A 25,903-nucleotide genomic window follows, 5' to 3' on the forward strand; every position below is an offset into this window, starting at 1 on the left:
AAAACTGTACTTGAGGCAAATCTATATTTTGAAACCATTTTATGCATAAAATGTTAATTTTACTAATATACTGTAGTTTGGAATAGGTTTGGCTCTAAATTTAGACATTTCAAGCACATTCCATCTACATTTGTATAATTTACTTTTTTTGCAAGAAATAGCTGTAATTAATAGTTAATCAAATGCTATATATGTAAAATAATACAATTCATGGTAACTGCATAATCTGTATATCAACTGAGTTAACGTGTCAGATACATGAAACAAAGACTAATGTGTCAAGATAATAATTTAATACAACCTCTCCATTAATTCTGCAGAATTATATACATATATGTATATATATTAATTCAGAATAATGTAGGTAAAGAGTTAACACACAGTAGAGCTAAATGATATACTGTGAAAAAAGTGGGGGATTTAAGCACTCATAAACCCTTAACTTTTTGCTGCTTTGTATTTGTATTAAACCTATTGCATTTACCTGGGCCCGCGTGCACATGTTTTTTGGCCTGATTAAACCCCTCAGCCGTATATCTACATATTAGATTTGCAGGGAATTTCGTTTATGAGTGGTGAAATCCCCCACTTTTTTCACAGTATCTCATTTAGCTCTACTGTGTGTTAACTCTTTAACTACATTATTCTGAATTAATTCTTAATTTATGGGGGCCTGCACCTGGTCTAATACGGTTTCCAGGTATACATTTTCCTACCCTTTAACCAAGGGGGGTCCTGGCAATCCTCTCCCACTTTTGTATGTATTTGATATATATATATATATATATATATATATATATACACAGTATATATATATATACTGTATATATATGTATGTGTGAATATATATATATATATATATATATATATATATATATATATATAATGTGAAGATGTAAGACAGCACTTTCAGGTATCAGATGTAGTAGCTGTTAGCCAAGAAGGTTATAGAAAATTGCAGAGTAAAGAAAAACATAAGAAAAAATATTATAGTGTATATTCAACACTATATTAAAGTATTGTGAGATAGATTATGCTCACCTGGTGTTACCTCATCAATATGAGGTGTACAATGCTCTCTGACAGGATATTAATCCCCATTGTGTTAAATTGTAATATGCAGGTTTAACTCAAAAAGCTGAAAGTGATGTATACACCACTACAAGTGAATTATCAAAAACAATTTATTCATTTAAAAATGGTTAAATTCCTCCATAGGTAGGGTGACCATATTGCCGCTTTAAAAGGGGACACATATAAAAAATACATATGTCAGGGTTCTTATAATGGAACATTATTCAAAACATTTTTTTAAACAGCCCTGACATATGTGTTTTTCATATGTGTCCCTTTTTAAAGCGGCAATATGGTCACCCTATCCATAGGAACTGGTATTGAATGAGTCACTCCACATGTATAATACATTAACACTGATATTCCAGCAAAGTATGAACACATACGCTAAGTTAGCGCTCAGTATTTTCAAATGTCAAAACTTAGCATAACATGATTAAGTGTGTATAATTTACAGTTAGGTAGTGTCTGGTGGTGAAAACTCTCATGGATGGAGAGTAAGGCAAATCTGTAAAGAATCAGGACAGCTCCGGTAAGGGTCTTTGTCCTGGAGAACCGTGAATCCGGAAGTGACCTTATTTTAAATAAAACCTGAAGCTGCACCTGAAGACACCTTTGTGATGATTTTACTAAAAGGCTTATTTTAACTGCAATCTCGTGAGTATAACCAGTTTGTGTGCCTACCACATTGTCTGAAATCTGCTACATTATTGTGAGCTCTTTTATTTTGGAGGTGAAAAAAACAAGGTTGACTCAGAGGACATGGGTAGCTTGGTTCCCTGGAGGTGACACAGCACCACCATTTTCAACACTTTCTGCTTCTATACACGGTTTGGGAGAACTGGGGCTGGCAGCAAGCACTTGAAGGTAAGTGCTAGCATTGCTTCATACTTTATCCTTTTTTAATAGGCCATCTATTGCCATCCTCCTCCACAAGTTTTTTTTATACACCAGGTTACATATATGCAGCTTCCAAGCAAACCAGGGTTAATAGAAGAAATGCAGGAGCCCAGGATATCAGCAGAGGTTACATCAAATCAGCAGCATCAGGAAATCGAGACTCATCAGACCAGGCAACATTTTTCCAATCCAATCTTCTATTGTCCAATTTTGGTGAGCCTGTGCAAATTGTAGCTTCAGTTTCCTGTTCTTAGCTGTCAGGAGTGGCACCTGGTGTGGTCTTCTGCTGCTGTAGCCCATCTGTTTCAAGGCTTGACGTGTTGTGCATTCAGAGATGGTATTCTGCATAACTTGGTTGTAACGAGTGGTTATTTGAGTTACTGTTGCCTTTCTATCATCTCAAACCAGTCTGCCTATTCTCCTCTGACCTCTGAAATCAACAAGGCATTTTCCTCCACACAACTGCCGCTCACTGGATATTTTCTCTTTTTGGGACCATTCTCTGTAAACCCTAGTGATGGTTGTTCGTGAAAATCCAGTAGACCAGCAGTTTTTTAAATACTCAGACCAGCCCGTCTGGCACCAACAACAATGCCACGTTCCAAATCACTTAAATTCCCTTTCTTCCCCATTCTGATGCTCAGTTTGAACTTCAGCAAGTCGCCTTTACCACATCTAGATGCCTAAATGCAATGAGTTGCTGGCATGTGATTGGCTGATTAGCAATTTGTGTTACCAAGCAATTGAATAGGTATACCGAATAGAGTGGCTGGTGAGTGTATATATTTATGTGTGTGCATGTATATATATATATATATATATGTGTGTGTGTGTATGTATGTAAATATATATATGTATTCATGTGTGTGTATATATATATATATGTATATGTGTATATATATGTATGTATATGTGTATATATGTATTTATGTATGTATATATATATATATATAGATGTGTGTGTGTGTATATATATATATATATATATATATATATCTATATATATAAAGTTTATATGTATGTATATATATATATATCCTATATTATAAAAGGCCAAGTGTGTTTGTCCGAAGCTGTCATGCGCAGTAGGACAAACACACCTACCCTTAGATTGACAGCTGGAACCAGACCTGGACCCTTACAGTGGCGCGTGGCAAACCCTGTTCTCAACACAGTTGATGCAGAGAGATGCTTCTAACTGATCCTCACGCGCCACTGTAAGGGTTCAGGTCTGGTGCCAGCTGTCAATCTAAGGCCAGGTGTGTTTGTGCTGCAGCCTAAACTACGGAGCCAGATGTGAATGTAAGCTGATCCTCCAGTAGTGATGATCAGCTTAGTAGCATAGTTAGTGGCGTGTGAGGATAGCTTACATTCACATGTGGCTCCGTAGTTTAGGCAGCAGCACGTGAGTTATATTGACAGCTGGCACCAGACCTGGACCCTTACAGTGGTGCGTGAGGATCAGTTAGAAGCATCTCTCTGCATAAACTGTGTCCACCGAGAACATGGTTTGCCGGGGATGATGTGGGCGTGTCGGGGACGGGACCGGGTGTGTCTGGGATGGGGCCGGGTGTGTCAGGGGCGGGGCCGGGCGGGGCTGCGCACGGCCATGTGTACAGGAGAGATAGCTCAAAAGAGGAGGGGGGAGAGATAGCTCAAAAGAGGAGGGGGAATGGGGGAGAGATAGCTCAAAAGAGCAGGGGGAAGGGGGGAGAGATAGCTCAAAAGAGGAGGGGGGAAGGGGGGAGAGATAGCTCAAAAGAGAAGGGGGGAGAGATAGCTCAAAAGAGGAGGGGGAGGGGGTAGAGATAGCTCAAAAGAGGAGGGGGAGGGGGGAGAGATAGCTCAAAAGAGGAGGGGGGAGAGATAGCTCAAAAGAGGAGGGGGGAGAGATAGCTCAAAAGGGGAGGGGGGAGAGATAGCTCAAAAGAGGAGGGGGGATGGGGGAGAGATAGCTCAAAAGAGGAGGGGAGAGAGATAGCTCAAAAGAGGAGGGGGGAGAGATAGCTCAAAAGAGGAAGGGGGAGAGATAGCTCAAAAGAGGAGGGGGGAGGGGGAGAGATAGCTCAAAGGGGGAGGGGGAGAGATAGCTCAAAAGAGGAGGGGAGGGGGGAGCGATAGCTCAAAAGAGGAGGTGGGGAGGGGGAGAGATAGCTCAAAGGGGGAGGGGGGAGAGATAGCTCAAAAGAGGAGGGGAGGGGGGGAGAGATAGCTCAAAGGGGGAGGGGGGAGAGATAGCTCAAAAGAGGAGGGGGGAGACATAGCTCAAAGGGGGAGGGATAGCTCAAAAGAGGAGGGGGGAGAGAGAGCTCAAAAGAGGAGGGGGGAGGGGTACTTCTTAGTTGATGACACACTTTAGTTAACCATGTGCAGTAAAATATCAAATACCCTTTTTAGGGGCTGTAGGATTAAAGGTTCAGATATGCATATGTACTGGTAGTGTCCATGAGAGTTATCACCTTCCTGATAAGTGCGTCTAAGTGTAGGAAAGGAAACAGAGATAATTTGAGAGTGTTGTAGTTGGGGATTTGTAAACTTGCTGTCACATGGGAAATGGATAGATTGGTGGCAACCTGCCTTTGTGGACAGTTATTCAGAGTATATTAAATATGGGCATTTGTCATGTAACAACCCCAAATATTCAGAGAAAGAGAACCATTGTATCTGTTGCTACCAGCACTAAGCAGGGATTGTTTCAATCTGCTATGCCCTGTGCCAGATTTGTACATTGTCCATCCTTGGTCTGTTTCCCCAGCGTGCCAGCTAATAACCTTAAAGTTCCTCTACTGTCACACTCGCCTACCTCTTTTTCATCTGCTGTATCTCTGCCCATTCTGCAATTATTCCAGTACTAAGACTTGAGGCCAACAGCACAACAGAAGGGAACATGAGCACCACAAATCCATGTGGCAAAATTGAGGTACTGCAAACTAGCAAAACTAGGGAAATTATCATTCTGCTGGGCAATTCCCAGAGGAGGGGTCTTCCCCTATACAACTCTGCAGCTTACTCTAACAAATTGCTTGAACATTGTTGTGAGTTTCTCCACTTCCCCAACAAGAGTGGACTGGGAATAAAAAGCAGCCCTGGAAAAATTTAAAGACCAATCCTATTTTCTGTTGAGTCCATAGAATCCACATGCACCATTTTTTTATGGCATTACTATGATACTTCTTCCCACAATATTTTCAGAATGAAATTGTTTTAGTTTGTAATAAAAAGACAATGCTAGATTGTTGTTATATAGGCACCCTACAACACAATTTCATCCATGACGAATTTGTTCTGGAGAAGACACTCAAAATAGTGTGTCCCCCTTTCATTGTGACAAATACCCCAGAATTCCGCAGTGTAATTGTTGCGAGCTTGATCCAACCTAGTTATCAAAGCCTACAGTCCGGGAAATGTTGAAATCTGTGACGTAACATATGATCGACCGGTCTCAATCCAACGCAGATCGATGCTTACGACATTACAGATGTTCCGAATACACATTCAGCTCTATTTGACACTTTTTCCCATTTACCAAATAGTTAACAGCTATGCTTGCGGCTATTCCGGACCAGCATATCTGGTTTTCAATCCACCCCCCTGGAGGCAGCGGATGCCATAGAAATCAATGGTAGTCTGAAAGCAGCGAAAGCTTATGTTCGATGCTGCCAGATATCCCATTAATTTATATGGTAGAAAACAAGTTCCGTTTACACCTAACACCCAAACATAAACCCAGACCCCTAATCTGCTGCCCCCGACATCGCTGCAACCTAAATAAAACATATTAACCCCTATTCTGCTGACCCCCGACCCTGCCGCAACCTAAATAAAGTTATTAACTCCTATTCCGCTGCTCCCCGACATGCTCTGCGCCGGATGTCTTCAGGATGGACCCACTCCGCGCCGGATGGATGAAGATAGAAAATGCCATTTGGATGAAGACTTCTTGCTGCCTGGATGTGGACTTCGCCGGCTGGATGAAGATCGAAGAGGCCACCTGGATGAAGACTTCTTGCCGGCTGGATGATCCTTCAAGTGGAACTTAAATAACTGTAAGTGGATTGTTGGGGTTAGTGTTAGGTTTATTTAAGATTTTTTTGGGTGGGTTTTATTTTTAGGTTAGGGTCTGGGCATGTAAAACAGCTAAATGCCCTTACAAATGCAATGGGGAGCTTAGGTTTTTTTATTTGGGGGGTTTGGTTGGTTGGATGGTGGGTTTTACTGTTGGGGGGTGTTTGTATTTTTTTTTTTTACAGGTAAAAGAGCTAATTTCTTTGGGGCAATGCCCCACAAAAGGCCCTTTTAAGGGTCATTAGTAGTTTATTGTAGGCTATGTTTTTTTTATTTTGGGGGGCTTTTTTATTTTTATAGAGATATTAGATTAGGTTTAATTCTTAATTCTTCTTTTTTATTTTTGATAATGTGGTTTTTTATTTTTTGTATTTGTGTTTTTTTGTTTGTAATTTAGTGTGTTTTTTTCTTCCTGTAATTTAGTAATTTGTAATAAGGTTTATTAAATTATATTTAAATAATTTGAGTTGGGTTTAGTTAGTGGTGGTGATGTAGGAAGCCAGAGGTTTAGGGGTTAATACATTTCTTTAGTGGCGGCGGTGGCGGGGATAGGGGTTAATAACTTTATTTAGATTGTGGCGGGGTCAGGCAGCGGCAGGATAGGGGTTAATAACTTTATTTAGGTTGCGGCGGGGTCGGTAGCGACAGGATAGGGGTTAAACATTTTAGTATAGTGGCGGCGTTTAGTGACACAGTATAATTAAAGTTTGGAAAAAGCCGAATAGATGTGAGATTGATGACTGCTAGTTAACTTGGTGCGCGTCTTTTTGCCGGCTTTTTTCATAACTAAGGAGAGCGTATTGAGATACACGGCCGCGATGTTAGGCGATGTTAGGCAAGCGTATTGGTGCCGGAGAAGGCTACAAAGTTGAGGCTTTGATAAATATCCCCCTATATATTTAACATTAGCTTGAGCTGTGTATTGCCTGGGTAGTGTGCATTGTTACAACAACATATGTTCACTAGTGATGTCGCGAATAGTTCGCCGGCGAATAGTTCCCGGCGAACATAGCATGTTCACGTTTGCCGCGGCGGGTGAACATCTGCGATGTTCGATCCACCCCCTATTCGTAATCATTGAGTAATACTTTGACCCTGTAACTCACAGTCAGCAGGCGCATTCCAGCCAATCAGCAGCAGACCCTCCCTCCCAGACCCTCCTACCTCCTGGACAGCATCCATTTTAGATTCATTCGGAAGCTGCATTCTTAGGGAGAGGAGGGACAGTGTAGCTGCTGCTGATTAATAGGGAAATCGATAGCTAGGCTAGTGTATTCAGTGTCCACTACAGTCCTGAAGGACTCATCTGATCTCTGCTGTAAGGACAGCACCCCAAAAAACCCTTTTTAGGGCTGCTTTTTTTTTCTGTGTAATCTAATTGCAGTTGTCTGCCTGCCAGTGTGTGTGTCAAGCTCACAGCGTATACTGTGCCCACTTGCCCAGTGCCCCCACTCATATCTGGTGTAACAGTAGTGTAGATTTAAAAAACAACAACACTTTTTTGACTGTGTTAAATAATAGCAGTAATTTTTCTTCACACGTGTGCGTTTCAGTGCCTGTCTGCCAGGGCACAGTGCCACCCCAGTGCAACTCATATCTGGTGTAACAGTAGTGTAGTTTCCTTCACACGTGTGCGTTTCAGTGCCTGCCAGGGCACAGTGTCACCCCAGTGCAACTCATATCTGGTGTAACAGTAGTGTAGATTTAAAAAAAAAAACAACACTTTTTTGACTGTGTTAAATAATAGCAGTCAGTTTCCTTCACACGTGTGCGTTTCAGTGCCTGCCTGCCAGGGCACAGTGTCACCCCAGTGCATCTCATATCTGGTGTAACAGTAGTGTAGATTTAAAAAAAAAAACAACACTTTTTTCACTATGTTAAATAATAGCAGTCAGTTTCCTTCACACGTGTGCGTTTCAGTGCCTGCCTGCCAGGGCACAGTGTCACCCCAGTGCAACTCATATCTGGTGTAACATTAGTGTACATTTAAAAAAAACAACACTTTTTTCACTGTGTTAAATAATAGCAGTCAGTTTCCTTTAGACATATGCGTTTCAGTGCCTGCCTGCCAGGGCACAGTGTCACCCCAGTTCAACTCATATCTGGTGTAACAGTAGTGTAGATTTAAAAAGAACAACACTTTTTTGACTGTGTTAAATAATAGCAGTCAGTTTCCTTCACACGTGTGCATTTCAGTGCCTGCCTGCCAGGGCACAGTGTCACCCCAGTGCAACTCATATCTGGTGTAACAGTAGTGTAGATTAAAAAAAAAAAAACACTTTTTTGACTGTGTTAAATAATAGCAGTCAGTTTCTTTCACACGTGTGTGTTTCAGTGCCTGCCTGCCAGGGCACAGTGTCACCCCAGTGCAACTCATATCTGGTGTAACAGTAGTGTAGATTTAAAAAAAACAACACTTTTTTGACTGTGTTAAATAATAGCAGTCAGTTTCCTTTAGACATATGCGTTTCAGTGCCTGCCTGCCAGGGCACAGTGTCACCCCAGTGCAACTCATATCTGGTGTAACAGTAGTGTACATTTAAAAAGAACAACACTTTTTTGACTGTGTTAAATAATAGCAGTCAGTTTCCTTCACACGTGTGCGTTTCAGTGCCTGCCTGCCAGGGCACAGTGTCACCCCAGTGCAACTCATATCTGGTGTAACAGTAGTGTAGATTAAAAAAAAAAAAAAAACACTTTTTTGACTGTGTTAAATAATAGCTGTCAGTTTCTTTCACACGTGTGTGTTTCAGTGCCTGCCTGCCAGGGCACAGTGTCACCCCAGTGCAACTCATATCTGGTGTAACAGTAGTGTAGATTTAAAAAAAACAAACACTTTTTTGACTGTGTTAAATAATAGCAGTCAGTTTCCTGTGCGTTTCAGTGCCTGCCTGCCAGGGCACAGTGTCACCCCAGTGCATCTCATATCTGGTGTAACAGTAGTGTAGATTTAAAAAAACAACACTTTTTTAACTGTGTTAAATAATAGCAGTCAGTTTCCTTCACACGTGTGCGTTTCAGTGCCTGCCTGCCAGGGCACAGTGTCACCCCAGTGCAACTCATATCTGGTGTAACAGTAGTGTACATTTAAAAAAACAAAACACTTTTTTGACTGTGTTAAATAATAGCAGTCAGTTTCCTTCACACGTGTGCGTTTCAGTGCCTGCCTGCCAGGGCACAGTGTCACCCCAGTGCAACTCATATCTGGTGTAACAGTAGTGTAGATTTAAAAAAAAGCAACACTTTTTTGACTGTGTTAAATAATAGCAGTCAGTTTCCTTCACACGTGTGCGTTTCAGTGCTTGCCAGGGCACAGTGTCACACCAGTGCAACTCATATCTGGTGTAACAGTAGTGTACATTTAAAAAAAAAAATACAATTTTGACTGTAATAGATTGAATAGCAGTTAGTTGTCTGCAAGCGTGTGTGTCAGGCCTACAGCGTCTACTCTGCCAACTTCTGCCAGTGCACAGTGCCACTCATATCTGTTGTCACAGTAGCTTGCATGCATAGTACCACTAATCGAAAAAAAATGACAGGCAGAGGCAGGCCACCTCGCAGGGGCCGTCATGTTCGTGGCGCTGTGATTCCCTTTGGCCCTAGAATAATGCCCAGTGTTCAGAGGCCACGTACCCCGAACTCGAACATTTCTGAGGACATAGTTGACTGGATAACACAGGACACCCAATCTTCTACAGCTTCCGCTCGGAACCTTGACGCACCATCCTCCTCCAGCTTAGCTTCGGGCACCTTTCAAGTTACCACTCACCCGCCTGCCACCACCACCAACACTAGCACTACAGCCGCTTCACTTGATCTGTCAGAGGAGTTATTTACACATCAGTTGGAAGAAATGAGTGATAGTGATGCGCAACCATTATTGCCAGAGGATGTAGATAACAGGGATATGTCTCAGTCAGGCAGCATTATACACATGGACGTACGGTGTGATGATGATGGTGTTGTACCCACTGCTGCTTCTTTTGTTGAGTTGTCAGATACAAGTGAAGCGGTTGATGATGACGATGCGTCCGTGGATGTCACGTGGGTGCCCGCTAGAAGAGAAGAAGAAGAGGGGGAAAGTATATGGGGAGACCGAGAGGAGGAGGAGATGAGTTGGAAGGAGGGGGAGGTCGTTTCAAGGAGCTAGTGGTACAGTCAGACAGCATGCATCGGCACCCGGGGTCAGCCAGACAGCACGCCAATCAACCCATGCTGTTGCCACCACCAGAATACCGTCATTGCAGAGCTCAGCAGTGTGGAATTTTTTTTGTGTGTCTGCCTCTGACAACAGCGATGCCATTTGCAACCTGTGCCAAAAGAAACTGAGTCATGGGAAGTCCAACACCCACCTAGGTACAACTGCTTTGCGAAGGCACATGATCGCACATCACAAACGCCTATGGAATCAACACATGAGTACAAGCAGCACACAAACTCAAAGCCGCTATTCCTCCTCCTGGTCCAGCATCTTCAGCCACGTCAACCACTGCTGTCCTCCTTGCCCCCTCTCAACCATCTGCCACTCCGTTTCTTGCCTTGAGCAGTTCCTGCTCATCTGCCCACAGTCAGGTGTCTGTCAAGGACATGTTTGAGCATAAGAAGCCAATGTCACAAAGTAACCCCCTTGCCCGGCATCTGACAGCTGGCTTGACTGAACTCTTAGCCCGCCAGCTTTTACCATACAAGCTGGTGGAGTCTGAGGCGTTCAAAAAATTTGTAGCTATTGGGACACCGCAGTGGAAGGTACCCGGCCAAAATTTCTTTGCACAAAAGGCAATCCCCAACCTGTACTCAATTGTGCAAAAGGAAGTAATGGCATGTCTGGCACACAGTGTTGGGGCAGGGGTCCATCTGACCACTGATACCTGGTCTGAAAAGCATGGTCAGGGCAGGTATATCACCTACACTGCGCATTGGGTAAACCTGCTGATGGCTGCCAAGCATGGAATGCGTCGCTCTGCAGAGGAGTTGGTGACACTGCCACGACTTGCAGGCAGGCATGCCGCCACCTCCTCTATTCCTCCTTTTCCATCCTATTCCATAACCTCCTTGGCTGAGTCCTCTTCTGCTGCTGCATCTTACTCCACATCAACGGCACCCCCCAGCTCCTCAGGTACTATTCCACATCCCGGATACGGCAGTGTCACGCCGTCTTGGGGTTGACTTGCCTGAAAGCAGAGAGTCACACCGGACCAGCACTCCTGTCCACCCTGAACGCACAGGTGGGTCAGTGGCTGACTCCGCACCAACTGGAGATCGGCAAAGTGGTTAGTGACAATGGAAGAAATTTGGTGGCGGCATTGAATTTGGGCAAGTTGACACATGTGCCGTGCATGGCACATGTGTGTAATCTGAATGTACAACTCTTTGTGCATAAGTACCCAGGCTAACAGGACATCCTGAAGCAGGCCAGAAAGGTGTGTGGCCATTTCAGGCGTTCCTACACGGCGATGGTGCACTTTTCAGATATCCAGCGGCGAAACAACATGCCAGTGAGGCGCTTGATTTGCGACAACCCGACATGTTGGAATTCAACACTCCTAATGTTCCACCGCCTGATCCAACAAGAAAAAGCCATTAACAACTATTTGTATGACCGGGGTGCTAGGACAGCCTCTGCGGAGATGGGAATTTTTTGGCCACGTTACTGGACGCTCATGCGCAATGCCTGTAGGCTTATGCGTCCTTTTGAGGAGGTGACAAACCTAGTCAGTCGCACTGAAGGCACCATCAGCGACATCATACCATTTGTTTTCTTCCTGGAGCGTGCCCTGCAAAGAGTGCTGGATCAGGCCGTAGATGAGCGTGAAGAGGAAGAGGAAGAGTTGTGGTCACCATCACCTCCAGAAACAGCCTTATCAGCATCGCTTACTGGACCTGCTGCCACGCTGGAAGAGGATTGTGAGGACGAGGAGTCAGAGGAGGAATGTGGCTTTGAGGAGGAGGAGGAAGACCAACCAAAACAGGCATCCCAGGGTGCTCGTTGTCACCTATCTGGTACCCGTGGTGTTGTACATGGCTGGGGGGAAGAAGATACCTTCAGGGAGATCACTGAGGATGAGGAATGGGACATGAGTAGCTCGGCATCCAACCTTGTGCAAATGGGGTCTTTCATGCTGTTGTGCTTGTTGAGGGACCCTCGTATAAAAAGGCTGAAGGAGAACGACCTGTACTGGGTGTCCACGCTACTAGACCCCCGGTATAAGCATAAAGTGCCTGAAATGTTACCGAATTACCGCAAGTCGGAAAGGATGCAGCAGTTCCAAAATAAATTAAAAAGTATGCTTTACACAGCGTATAAGGGTGATGTCATAGCACAACGGGAATCTAACAGGGGAAGAGGTGAAAGTAATCCTCCTCCTCCCACGACCATGCCGGCAAGGACAGGATGCTTTACAGACGTGTTGTTGATGGAGGACATGCAGAGCTTTTTAAGTCCTACGCATCGCCACAGCCCTTCGGGGTCCACCCTCAGAGAACGACTCGACCGACAGGTAGCAGACTACCTCGCCTTAACTGTAGATATCGACACTCTGAGGAGTGATGAACCCCTGGGCTACTGGGTGTGCAGGCTTCACCTGTGGCCTGAGCTATCCCAATTTGTGATAGAACTTCTGGCCTGCCCCGCTTCAAGTATCCTGTCAGAAAGGACCTTCAGTGCAGCAGGAGGTATTGTCACTGAGAAGAGAAGTCGCCTAGGTCAAAAAAGTCTAGATTACCTCACCTTTATTAAGATGAATGAGGGATGGATCCCGAAGGGACTGACAGTGGGCGATACATTCGACTAAAAAAGGCCTGATGAGATGAGCTGCCTTGGCTAAAAATGGTCCACACACTGCTGTATTTTATCTCTGCCGGATGACTTGCGTGACTTATCCGCCACCAACTAGGGTTCAAGCCGCAATGTTTTAGGGCACTTTCTGCCTGGGAAACAAACATCAATTTTTCTGGCCGCTGCTACAGCAGCGGCTGCAACAATACCCAATTTTTCAGGCATGTGTACATGCCTAATTTTTCTGGCCTCTAGTGCTGCACTGGGGCTTCAAAAACCAAACCCAAAAAAGGCACATAACAGGGATTAAACTGATAGGAATAGTACTACTTAACACACCACTCCTATCTGGTGGCACATTAGATTGCACGTGCAGTGCCCCAAATTTGAAGTCGGAGGACCGACCAAGAATCTTTTTCCATCTCTCGGTTCCTAAAATCGATGCCATATACACGTCCCCTGATAGGGGACGTAACAGGGATTAAACTGATAAGAATAGAACTACTTTACACACCACTCCTATCTGGTGGCACATTAGATTGCATGCGCAGTGCCCCAAATTTCAAGTAGGAGGACCGACCAAGAATCTTTTTCAATCTCTCGGTTCCTAAAATTGATGCCATATACACAGGGCCACCACTAGAAATTTTGGGGCCCCTGACTTAACCATTGATCAGGGCCCCCCCCCCCCACCCTTTGACATGTGCAATTTTTGACCAAGTGACTAAAACGTATATGCACTTTATTCTTAAGTGTCTATTTAAGCTTGGAAATGTTGTAAAGGTAGTAACATACAAACACACAGACACACTCATACACTGAAACACACACTCACCCATAAGGATTCACATATAGACATTCAAGCAGACACGCAAAGAAACACACTCAGACACAGACACCCATACAGACACTCAGCACTTGTTTACATTGACCTGACAAGTAATGAGGTAGACTACAGTTTTGTAAAAAAAAAAAAAGAGAGATTTAGAAAACAAAATATGGAGTTCTGATTATCTTTTTGTAAAGAAAGATGCCAACAAAATGATGACAACAGCATGCAGTAGCTGAAAGGAAGGGCCCTGAACTGCCTAAACAATAATTTAAAGGTTAAATGGTGGATTGGTGACTTCCGTAAAGGTCTCATTAGTCTCAAAGTCTGTAGAAAGATGTGAATAATCAGTAGTAAGGTCAAAATGTCCTAAAAAGGAACAGACAACTGCAGAAATTAAGAGATCACTTTTAAAGAATCATATTTGTAAATGTGTAGACAAAAATAATTCCGTGAATTCAAAATTGTACATTAATGATCTGGGTAGATGGCTAGATGAAGAAAAGTACTTTTAAAAGGTTGACATTTGTTTGTTTGTTTTTCCCACATTTTCCCCAACCAAGAGCACCACTTCAAATATAGTGTACAAATGTTCTCATCTGTCAGCTGTACTCATGGATTATGAATATGCTGTACTCTATATGGTCTTGGTGAAACCATAAGCTGTGGTACTCATACCATTAGAGCTGGTTAAATGCAGGATTTAGGCTTGTTAGTATGTATTTCAAAATTAAGTCAGCTGTAGTGTAAACTGAACAGTTTTAAGTTAACCTGTCTCATTTCAAACACTGAGCAATCTTAGTCTGAGTGTATAACATTTTATGCAGATGTAAAAATCTTAGATAAAACGTCTCCTTGCATCTGGAAAGTCCTTGCATAAAGGGGCAGTAAACTAAATGTTTATACATATATATATATATATATATGCCAAAGGGCACCTACCATTTGTTTATTGAGGAGGAAACATTTCTGCATGGTTTTAAACATAGAATTTTGACTGCATTGTCAAATAATCATAAATACACTGCTGCTAAAAAAAATGTTTTTATGGACCCCTGGCCCCACCATCCAACTATTACCAAACTGAAGTTACAATCAAAAATTGCACAAAGAAATAAAAAACACTTAAATAAGTCCTACCTCCTCTGCAAATGAAAGTGATCTGCTGTCTGACTCAGGCACACACTCTACAGGGAGTGCAGAATTATTAGGCAAGTTGTATTTTTGAGGATTAATTTTATTATTGAACAACAACCATGTTCTCAATGAACCCAAAAAACTCATTAATATCAAAGCTGAATATTTTTGGAAGTAGTTTTTAGTTTGTTTTTAGTTTTAGCTATTTTAGGGGGATATCTGTGTGTGCAGGTGACTATTACTGTGCATAATTATTAGGCAACTTAACAAAAAACAAATATATACCCATTTCAATTATTTATTTTTACCAGTGAAACCAATATAACATCTCAACATTCACAAATATACATTTCTGACATTCAAAAACAAAACAAAAACAAATCAGTGACCAATATAGCCACCTTTCTTTGCAAGGACACTCAAAAGCCTGCCATCCATGGATTCTGTCAGTGTTTTGATCTGTTCACCATCAACATTGCGTGCAGCAGCAACCACAGCCTCCCAGACACTGTTCAGAGAGGTGTACTGTTTTCCCTCCTTGTAAATCTCACATTTGATGATGGACCACAGGTTCTCAATGGGGTTCAGATCAGGTGAACAAGGAGGCCATGTCATTAGATTTTCTTCTTTTATACCCTTTCTTGCCAGCCATGCTGTGGAGTACTTGGACGCGTGTGATGGAGCATTGTCCTGCATGAAAATCATGTTTTTCTTGAAGGATGCAGACTTCTTCCTGTACCACTGCTTGAAGAAGGTGTCTTCCAGAAACTGGCAGTAGGACTGGGAGTTGAGCTTGACTCCATCCTCAACCCGAAAAGGCCCCACAAGCTCATCTTTGATGATACCAGCCCAAACCAGTACTCCACCTCCACCTTGCTGGCGTCTGAATCAGACTGGAGCTCTCTGCCCTTTACCAATCCAGCCACGGGCCCATCCATCTGGCCCATCAAGACTCACTCTCATTTCATCAGTCCATAAAACCTTAGAAAAATCAGTCTTGAGATATTTCTTGGCCCAGTATTGACGTTTCAGCTTGTGTGTCTTGTTCAGTGGTGGTCGTCTTTCAGCCTTTCTTACCTTGGCCATGTCTCTGAGTATTGCACACCTTGTGCTTTTGGGCACTCCAGTGATGTTGCAGCTCTGAAATATGGCCAAACTGGTGGCAAGTGGCATCTTGGCAGCTGCACGCTTGACTTTTCTCAGTTCATGGGCAGTTATTTTGCGCCTTGGTTTTTCCACACGCTTCTTGCGACCCTGTTGACTATTTTGAATGAAACGCTTGATTGTTCGATGATCACGCTTCAGAAGCTTTGCAATTTTAAGAGTGCTGCATCCCTCTGCAAGATATCTCACTATTTTTTACTTTTCTGAGTCTGTCAAGTCCTTCTTTTGACCCATTTTGCCAAAGGAAAGGAAGTTGCCTAATAATTATGCACACCTGATATAGGGTGTTGATGTCATTAGACCACACCCCTTCTCATTACAGAGATGCACATCACCTAATATGCTTAATTGGTAGTAGGCTTTCGAGCCTATACAGCTTGGAGTAAGACAACATGCATAAAGAGGATGATGTGGTCGAAATACTCATTTGCCTAATAATTCTGCACTCCCTGTACAAACAAAGTGCCAAGTCTGTCTCACCCTTTGCATAGTGGTTTAGTACACACTCCGAAATCCTCTAAAATGCTAATACTTTACTCCTTGTAATAAAATTTCCCACGCTCAATTAGCACTCTGCTGTAGTACCCACTGGTGGCTGCCAAATTTTTTTTCTTAGTTCTTGCCTCATGGGGACCCCCTGGCCCATTGGGCCCCTGACAGGAGTCACCCCTGTCACCCCCTGATGGCGGCCCTGCATATACACGTCCCTTGATAGGGGACGTAACAGGGATTAAACTGATAAGAATAGAACTACTTAACACACCACTCCTATCTTGTGGCACATTAGATTGCATACGCAGTGCCCCAAATTTGAAGTAGGAGGACCGACCAAGCATCTTTTTCCATCTCCCAGTTCCTAAAATCGATGCCATATACATGTCCCCTGATAGGGGACGTAACAGGGATTAAACTGATAGGAATAGTACTACTTAACACACCTTATAATAAGGCAGAGAGAGGCAACGCAGAGAGAGGAGTCTGAAGAAGAGGAGTCAGAGGAGGGTGGTGGCTTTGAGTAGGTGGAAGAACAAACACAGCAGGCGTCCCAGGGGGCTTGTTGTCACCTTTCAGGGACCCTTGGTGTTGTACGTGGCTGGGTGGAGGAAGAGACCTTCAATGACATCAGTGAGGACAAGGAACGGGACATGGCTAGCTTGGTATTCAACCTTGTGCAAATGGAGAGTTTGCGGTTGTGCAAATGGACTGTTTGCGGTTGTTTGCGGTGCGTTAAAGGGACAGTCTAGGCCAAAATAAACTTTCAGGATCACATAGAGCATGTCATTTTAAACAATTTTCCAATTTACTTTTATCACCAATTTTGCTTTGTTCTCTTGGTATTCTTAGTTGAAAGCTTAACCTAGGAGGTTCATATGCTAATTTCTTAGACCTTGAAGCCCACCTCTTTCAGATTGCATTTTAACAGTTTTTCACCACTAGAGGGTGTTAGTTCACGTATTTCATATAAATAACACTGTGCTTGTGCACGAGAAGTTATCTGGGAGCAGGCACTGATTGGATAGACTGCAAGTCTGTCAAAAGAACTGGAAAAAAGGGGCAGTTTGCAGTCAGAGGCTTAGATACAAGATAATCACAGAGGTTAAAAGTATATTATTATAAATGTGTTAGTTATGCAAAACTGGGAAATGGGTAATAAAGGGATTATCTATCTTTTAAAACAATAAAAATTCTGGTGTAGACTGTCCCTTTAAAAGGGGAGCTTGGTCTGTCACTGTGAAGCGGGCGTAACCCTTACACTACCTGATCGATACAACATCATATCTGATGTTTTAAAGCACGTTATTCCAAGCAATTTAGGAATGTTAGGTGATTTATGCCCTTTATGGCTTAAAACCAGACTGCATCAACTATGTAATTTTCCATGTGAGTTTTGCCATGGATCCCCTTCTGGCATGCCACAGTCCAGATGTTAGTCCCCTTGAAACAACTTTTCCATCACTATTGTGGCCAGAAAGAGTCCCTGTGGGTTTTAAAGTTCGCCTGCCTATAGAAGTCTATGGCAGTTCGCCCGGCGACATCACCAATGTTCACATTTTCTAAGTGAACATTTTATTAGTGAGGCATTAACGCCTAGATTTACAGTTCTGCGTTAGCCGTCAAAACCAGCGTTAGGGGGTCCTAACGCTGGTTTTTACCGCCCGCTGGTATTTAGAGTCAGCCAGGAAAAGGTCTAAAGCTCACTTTCCAGCCGCGACTTTTCCATACCGCAGATCCCCCTACGCCAATTGTGTAGCCTTTCTTTTCAATGGGATCTTTCTAACGCCAGTATTTAGAGTCTTGGCTGAAGTGAGCCTTAGAAATCTAACGACAAGACTCCAGCCGCAGAGAAAAGCCAGGAGTTAAGAGCTTTATGGGCTAAAGACGGTTTATATAGCTCTTAACTACTGTGCTCTTAAGTACACTAACACCCATAAACTACCTATGTACCCCTAAACTGAGGCCCCCCCCACATCGCTGCCACTCTAATTAATTTTTTAACCCCTAATCTGTCGACCGCACACCGCCGCTACCTACATTATCCCTATGAACCCCTAATCTGCTGCCCCTAACACCGCCGACACCTACATAATATTTATTAACCCCTAATATGCCCCCCAACGTCGCTGCTACATTACCTAGAATTATTAACCCCTAATCTGCCGACCGGACCTCACCGCTACTCTAATAAATGTATTAACCCCTAAAGCTAAGTCTAACCCTAACACTAACACCCCCCTAATTTAAATATAAATTTAATCTAACGAAATAAAATAAATCTTATTAAATAAATTAATCCTATTTAAAGCTAAATACTTACCTGTAAAATAAACCCTAATATAGCTACAATATAAATAATAATTATATTGTAGCTATTTTAGGATTAATATTTATTTTACAGGCAACTTTGTATTTATTTTAAACAGGTACAATAGCTATTAAATAGTAAATAACTATTTAATAGATACCTAGTTAAAATAATTACAAAAGTACCTGTAAAATAAATCCTAACCTAAGTTACAATTAAACCTAACACTACACTTTTAATAAATTAATTAAATAAACTACCTACAATCATCTACAATTAAACCTAACACTACACTATCAATAAATAAATTAAATACAAATACCTACAAATAAATACACTAACTAAAGTACAAAAAATAAAAAAGATCCAAGTTACAAAAAATAAAAAAAGAACTAAGTTAAAAAAAATTAATTTTTTTTTACAAACATTATAAAAATATTACAACAATTTTAAGCTAATTACACCTACTCTAAGCCCCCTAATAAAATAACAAAGCCCCCCCAAAATAAAAAAATGCCCTACCCTATTCTAAAATAAAAATTTAAAAGCTCTTTTACCTTACCAGCCCTTAAAAGGGCCTTTTGCGGGGCATGCCCCAAAGAATTCTGCTCTTTTGCCTGTAAAAAAAACATACAATACCCCCCCAACATTTTAACCCACCACCCACATACCCCTAATCTAACCCAAACCCCCCTTAAATAAACCTAACACTAAGCCCCTGAAGATCTTCCTACCTTGTCTTCACCACGCCGGGTATCACCGATCCGTCCAGAAGAGGGTCCGAAGTCTTCCTCCTATCCGGGGCTGAAGAGGTCCATCATCCGGCTGAAGTCTTCATCCAAGCGGGGGATGAAGAGGTCCATCATCGGGCTGAAGTCTTCATCCAAGAGGGAGCTGAAGAGGTCCATCATCCGGCTGAAGTCTTCTATCAAGCGGCATCTTCAATCTTCTTTCTTCCGGCTCCATCTTCATCCCGCCGACCTGGAACATCCATCCTGGCTGACGACTTCCCGATGAATAACGGTTCCTTTAAGGGACCTCATCCAAGATGGCGTCCCTCGAATTCCGATTGGCTGATAGGATTCTATCAGCCAATCGGAATAAAGGTAGGAATAATCTGATTGGCTGATGGAATCAGCCAATCAGATTCAAGTTCAATCCGATTGGCTGATCCAATCAGCCAATCAGATTGAGCTTGCATTCTATTGGCTGATCGGAACAGCCAATAGAATGCAAGCTCAATCTGATTGGCTGATTGGAGGGTTTTTTTCAGCTCAAACTGCCCCATTGTGTCCTATGGGGAATCGTGCACGAGCACGTTTTTTTTTTTTAAGATGGCCGCGTCCGTAAGCACCGCTGGTATTTAGAGTTGCAGTGGCAGTAAATTATGCTCTACGCTCCCTTTTTGGAGCCTAACGCAGCCCTTCTGTGAACTCTAAATACCAGTGGTATTTAAATGGTGCAGGGGAAAAAATACACGCGTAGCTAACGCACCCCTTTGGCCGCAGAACTCTAAATCTAGGCATAAGAAAATAATTATACAAGAATTGAACAAGGATTAGGCAAGGGGCAAGACACAAGGCAAGTTCTTTTGTAATATTATGTTTTATGTATCTCATTGTTTTCTTACGCAATTGCTGCTGTAATACTGTGTCTTATGTGTTAAATTGGTTCCCACTTTGGTAAAAATGTTCATTATATTCATATTCCTTTTTGTTACCTCTTGTCTCTATAAAAAAACTACATTAATCAATTACTCCTTCTCCCTCTCCACATGCACTGTTCATTAGCCCATCTCTTTTGTAATTATGAACTTTACCTATTCCTAAGCACTCTCTCTCCCCCTGTACCTCATCTCAAAAACATTCTCATTATTGCAAATCTGTATCTCATCTCATGTCACTCTCCCTCTTGCTTTTACTAACTGCTGGTGACATCTACCCTAATCATGGTCCCTTACAACTTCCTAGCCATGCACATTCATGTGTACCATTCCATAGACTCAGAAAACAAAACTCTGGCAACCTTACTCACATTCTTCTTGCATCTAAAGCCACTACTCCTTTCACTTGTGCACTCTGGAACTCTCGCTCTGTTTGCAACAAGCTCACTACTATATATGACCTCTTTATCTCCCGCTCCCTCAACCTTCTGGCCCTAAAAGAAACCTGACTCTCTCCCCTAGACACAGCATTGTCAGTATATGGCTGGGTTATAAACAATTTACTTAATAATTTATTCTTTAAAACAACCTCCAATTAAAATGCATATACGAAACAATAAAACAATATTTATTTCTAAGTTCTTTACGATAAGTTACAATATTCTTTACAAAGCAAACCAAATATACCTTTACAATTAACTTTACTCACAATATTCTCCCAAATCAAAGTATGAGCCACTAACTTTCAGACGAGTACAACTAAACTACTTAGCCTACAATTGATCTAATTTAAAACATCAGAAATTATATATATTGTGCAAACAACCAACTCCTATGCCAATTTATCTGAGCTGAAATAAATTCTTAATTATATACAATTAAGACAAATTCTAAAATATATTTATATGGCTACATTTATAAATTACTTGGCAAACAAAAGACTAGTTTTAAACTACACAGGGCTATGAAACACAAGCTTGAAATACAAACTGTGTCCTTTTAAATTTACTAACTGCAATTAGACTGTAGCAACAATCAATGTATTTGCTTTAAAATATCAAATTATATACTTAACAGCTTCTTATACTTCACCCAAATAAGCAAATCAATGTTTCAGCTTCCAGAGTTCTTGTGGGTCATCTATGGAGGGTTTACTTCACAATATGCAAAGGTATAGCTCTCAAATTATTAATCTTTCCTTGTTCAAGAAAGTGTCCCTAGATGGCAAAGGAAATACTGGGCCCAAAACTTGTGTATTTTCTCTCCAAAGTTAATGCTTCTTTGAGTCTGTCTGTCTTTAGCAGAAAGTTGTCTGGACCTCTATTCCAAGAATAAAGAATTCCTCCCCCATTTCTTTAATCACTCCCACAGAATTTGGATTGGCCCTTTATCCGGTGCTTTTCCCTGGTCTGCCCTTAGAGTTGAAACATTTAATTGGCCTACTGGAAACATATGTTTTGAACAGTCAATTTGTTTTGGCTGTCATACCATTTTTAATCCCCGAGGGGTCAGCAAACGACCAGAAATGTAGTTTCACCATCAATTATTGCTACAGCTTAATATATCATTTTAAAGTGTTCATTTAACACACTTATATATTTCTATTCAATATACTATAATTTCTTAGTATTAATAAGTCACATGTTCAAATACATATGGATCACACAGTACGATGTTTTTCTGATCATTTTAAGACCGAACTTGAAAATATTCCACCTATGCTACATTAAAAATGCGTTTAAAAATCATATTAATAAGCAATTGCACTGTCAATTATTTGTTATCCCCAAAATCATATGCCTAGATTTAGAGTTTGGCTTTAGCCGTCAAAAGCAGCGTTAAGAGGTCCTAACACTGCTTTTTAACGCCCACTGGTATTTAGAGTCAGACAGGAAAGGGTCTACCGCTCACTTTCTGTCCGCGATTCGAGGCTACCGCAGATCCCCTTACGTCAATTGCGTATCCTATCTTTTTAATGGGATTTGCCTAACGCTGGTATTACGAGTCTTGGAAGAAGTGAGCGGTAGAGCCTCTACCGACAAGACTCCTATCTTCAAAAAAAGTCAGTAGGTAAGAGTTTTATGGGCTAACGCCGGAACATAAAGCTCTTAACTACTGTGCTATAAGGTACACTAACACCCATAAACTACCTATGAACCCCTAACTGAGGCCCCCCCAAATTGCAAACCCTATAATAATTTTTTTTAACCCCTAATCTGCCGCTCCGGACATCGCCGCAACCTACATTATACCTATGAACCCCTAATCTGCTGCCCCTAACATCGCCGACACCTACATTATATTTATTAATCCCTAATCTGCCCCCCCCAATGTCGCTGCCACCTACCTACACTTATTAACCCCTAATCTGCTGACCGGACATTGCCACCACTATAATAAATGTATTAACCCCTAAACTGCCGCACTTCCGCCTCACAAACACTATAATAAATTTTATTAACCCCTAATCTGCCTCCCTAACATCGCCGCCACCTACCTACAATTATTAACCCCTAATCTCCCGCCCCCAACGTCGCCGCTACTATAATAAAGTTATTAACCCCTCAACCTAAGTCTAACCCTAACCCTAACACCCCCCTAACTTAAATATAAATTAAATTTAAAGAAATAATTTTACTATAATTAAATAAATAAATCCTATTTAAAACTAAATGCTTACCTATAAAATAAACCCTAATATAGCTACAATATAACTAATAGTTACATTTTAGCTATTTTATGATTTATATTTATTTTACAGGCAACTTTGTATTTATTTTAACTAGGTACAATAGCTATTAAATAGATAATAACTATTTAATAGCTACCTAGTTAAAATAATTACAAAATTACCTGTAAAATAAATCCTAACCTAAGTTACAAATACACCTAGCACTACACTATCAATAAATTAATTAAATAAATTACCTACAATTAGCTAAACTAAAATACAATTTAATAAACTAAACTATAATACAAAAACAAACAAACACTAAATTACAGAAAATAAAAAAAATTACAAGAAGTTTAAACTAATTAACCTAATCTAAGCCCCCTAATAAAATAAAAAAAAACCCCAAAATAATAAAATGCCCTACCCTATTCTAAATTACAAAGTAATCAGCTCTTTTACCTGGAAAAAAAATACAACCCCCCAACATTAAAACCCACCACCCACACACCCCTACTCTAACCCACCCGAACCCCCCTTAAATAAACCTAACACTAACCCCCTGAAGATCTCCCTACCTTGAGACGTCTTCACCCAGCCGAGCCGAATTCTTCATCCAAGCGGAGCAAGAAGAGGTCCTCCATCCGGTAGAAGTCTTCATCCAAGCGGGCCAAGAAGAGGTCCTCCATCAGGTAGAAGTCTTCATCCAAGCAGGGCAAGAAGAGGTCCTCCATCCAGTAGAAGTATTCATCCAAGCGGCATCTTCTATCTTCATCCATCCGGAGTGGAGCGGAGCCATCTTCCATACAGCCGACGTGTAGCCATCCTCTTCAACCAACGGACTAACGACGAATGACGGTTCCTTTAAGGGACGTCATCCAAGATGGCGTCCCTCGAATTCAGATTGGTTGATAGGATTCTATCAGCCAATCAGAATTAAGGTACGAAAAATCTGATTGGCTGATTCAATCAGCCAATCAGATTGAAGTTCAATCCAATTGGCTAATCCAATCAGCCAATCGGATTGACCTCACATTCTATTGGCTGATCGGAACAGCCAATATAATGCGAGGTCAATCCGATTGGCTGATTGGATCAGCAAATCGGATTGAACTTCAATCTGATTGACTGATTGAATCAGCCAATCAGATTTTTCCTACCTTAATTCTGATTGGCTGATAGAATCCTATCAGCCAATAGGAATTCGAGGGACGCCATCTTGGATGACGTCCCTTAAAGGAACCACCATTAGTCCGTTGGTTGAAGAGGATGGCTCCGCGTCGGCTGTATGGAAGATGGCTCCGCTCCGGATGGATGAAGATAGAAGACGCCGCTTGGATGAATATTTCTTCCGGATGGAGAACCTCTTCTTGCCCCGCTTGGATGAAGACTTCTACCGGATGGAGGACCTCTTCTTGCCCCGCTTGGATGAAGACTTTTACTGGATGGAGGACCTCTTCTTGCTCCGCTTGGATGAAGAATTCGGCTCGGCTGGGTGAAGACGACTCAAGGTAGGGATATCTTCAGGGGGTTAGTGTTAGGTTTATTTAAGGGGGGTTTGGGTGGGTTAGAGTAGGGGTGTGTGGGTGGTGGGTTTTAATGTTGGGGGGGTTGTATTTTTTTTCCAGGTAAAAGAGCTGATTACTTTGGGGCAATGCCCCCGCAAAAAAAACTTTTAAGGGCTGGTAAAAGAGCTGATTACTTTGTAATTTAGAATAGGGTAGGGCATTTTATTATTTTGGGGGGCTTTTTTATTTTATTAGGGGGCTTAGATTAGGTGTAATTAGTTTAAACTTCTTGTAATTTTCTGTTATTTAGTGTTTTTTTGTATTATAGTTTAGTTTATTTAATTGTATTTTAGTTTAGCTAATTGTAGGTAATTTATTTAATTAATTTATTGATAGTGTAGTGTTAAGTGTATTTGTAACTTAGGTTAGGATTTATTTTACAGGTAATTTTGTAATTATTTTAACTAGGTAGCTATTAAATAGTTATTAACTATTTAATAGCTATTGTAGCTAGTTAAAATAAATACAAAGTTGCCTGTAAAATAAATATAAATCCTAAAATAGCTACAATGTAACTATTAGTTATATTGTAGCTATATTAGGGTTTATTTTATAGGTAAGTATTTAGTTTTAAATAGGAATAATTTATTTAATTATAGTAAATTTATTTAGATTAATTTAAATTATATTTAACTTAGGGGTGGTCATAGTAGCAGCGACGCTGGGGGCGGGAGATTAGGGGTTAGTAATTGTAGGTAGGTGGCGGCGATGTTAGGGAGGGCAGATTAGGGGTTAATACAATTTATTATAGTGTTTGAGAGGCGGGAGTGCGGCGGTTTAGGGGTTAATACATTTATTATAGGGTCGGCGAGGTCCGGTCGGCAGATTAGGGGTTAATAAGTGTAGGTAGGTGGCGGCAACATGGGGGGGGGCAGATTAGGGGGTAATAAATTTAATATAGGTGTCGGCAATGTTAGGGGCATTAAATTAGGGGTTCATAGCGATAATGTAGGTTGCGGCAGTGTCCGGAGCGGCAGATTAGGGGTTAATAATAAAATGCAGGTGTCAGCGATAGCGGGGGCAGCAGATTAGGGGTTAACAAGTGTAAGGTTAGGGGTGTTTAGACTCAGAGTTCATGTTAGGGTGTTAGGTGCAGACTTAGAGAGTGTTTCCCCATAGGAAACAATGGGGCTGCGTTAGGAGCTGAACGCTGCTTTTTTGCAGGTGTTAGGTTTTTTTTCAGCCAACTCAGCCCCATTGTTTCCTATGGGGATATCGTGCACGAGCACGTTTTTCCAGCTTACCGCTACCTTA

Source organism: Bombina bombina, chromosome 6, assembly GCF_027579735.1.
Source record: "Bombina bombina isolate aBomBom1 chromosome 6, aBomBom1.pri, whole genome shotgun sequence".
Lineage (NCBI taxonomy): Eukaryota > Metazoa > Chordata > Amphibia > Anura > Bombinatoridae > Bombina > Bombina bombina.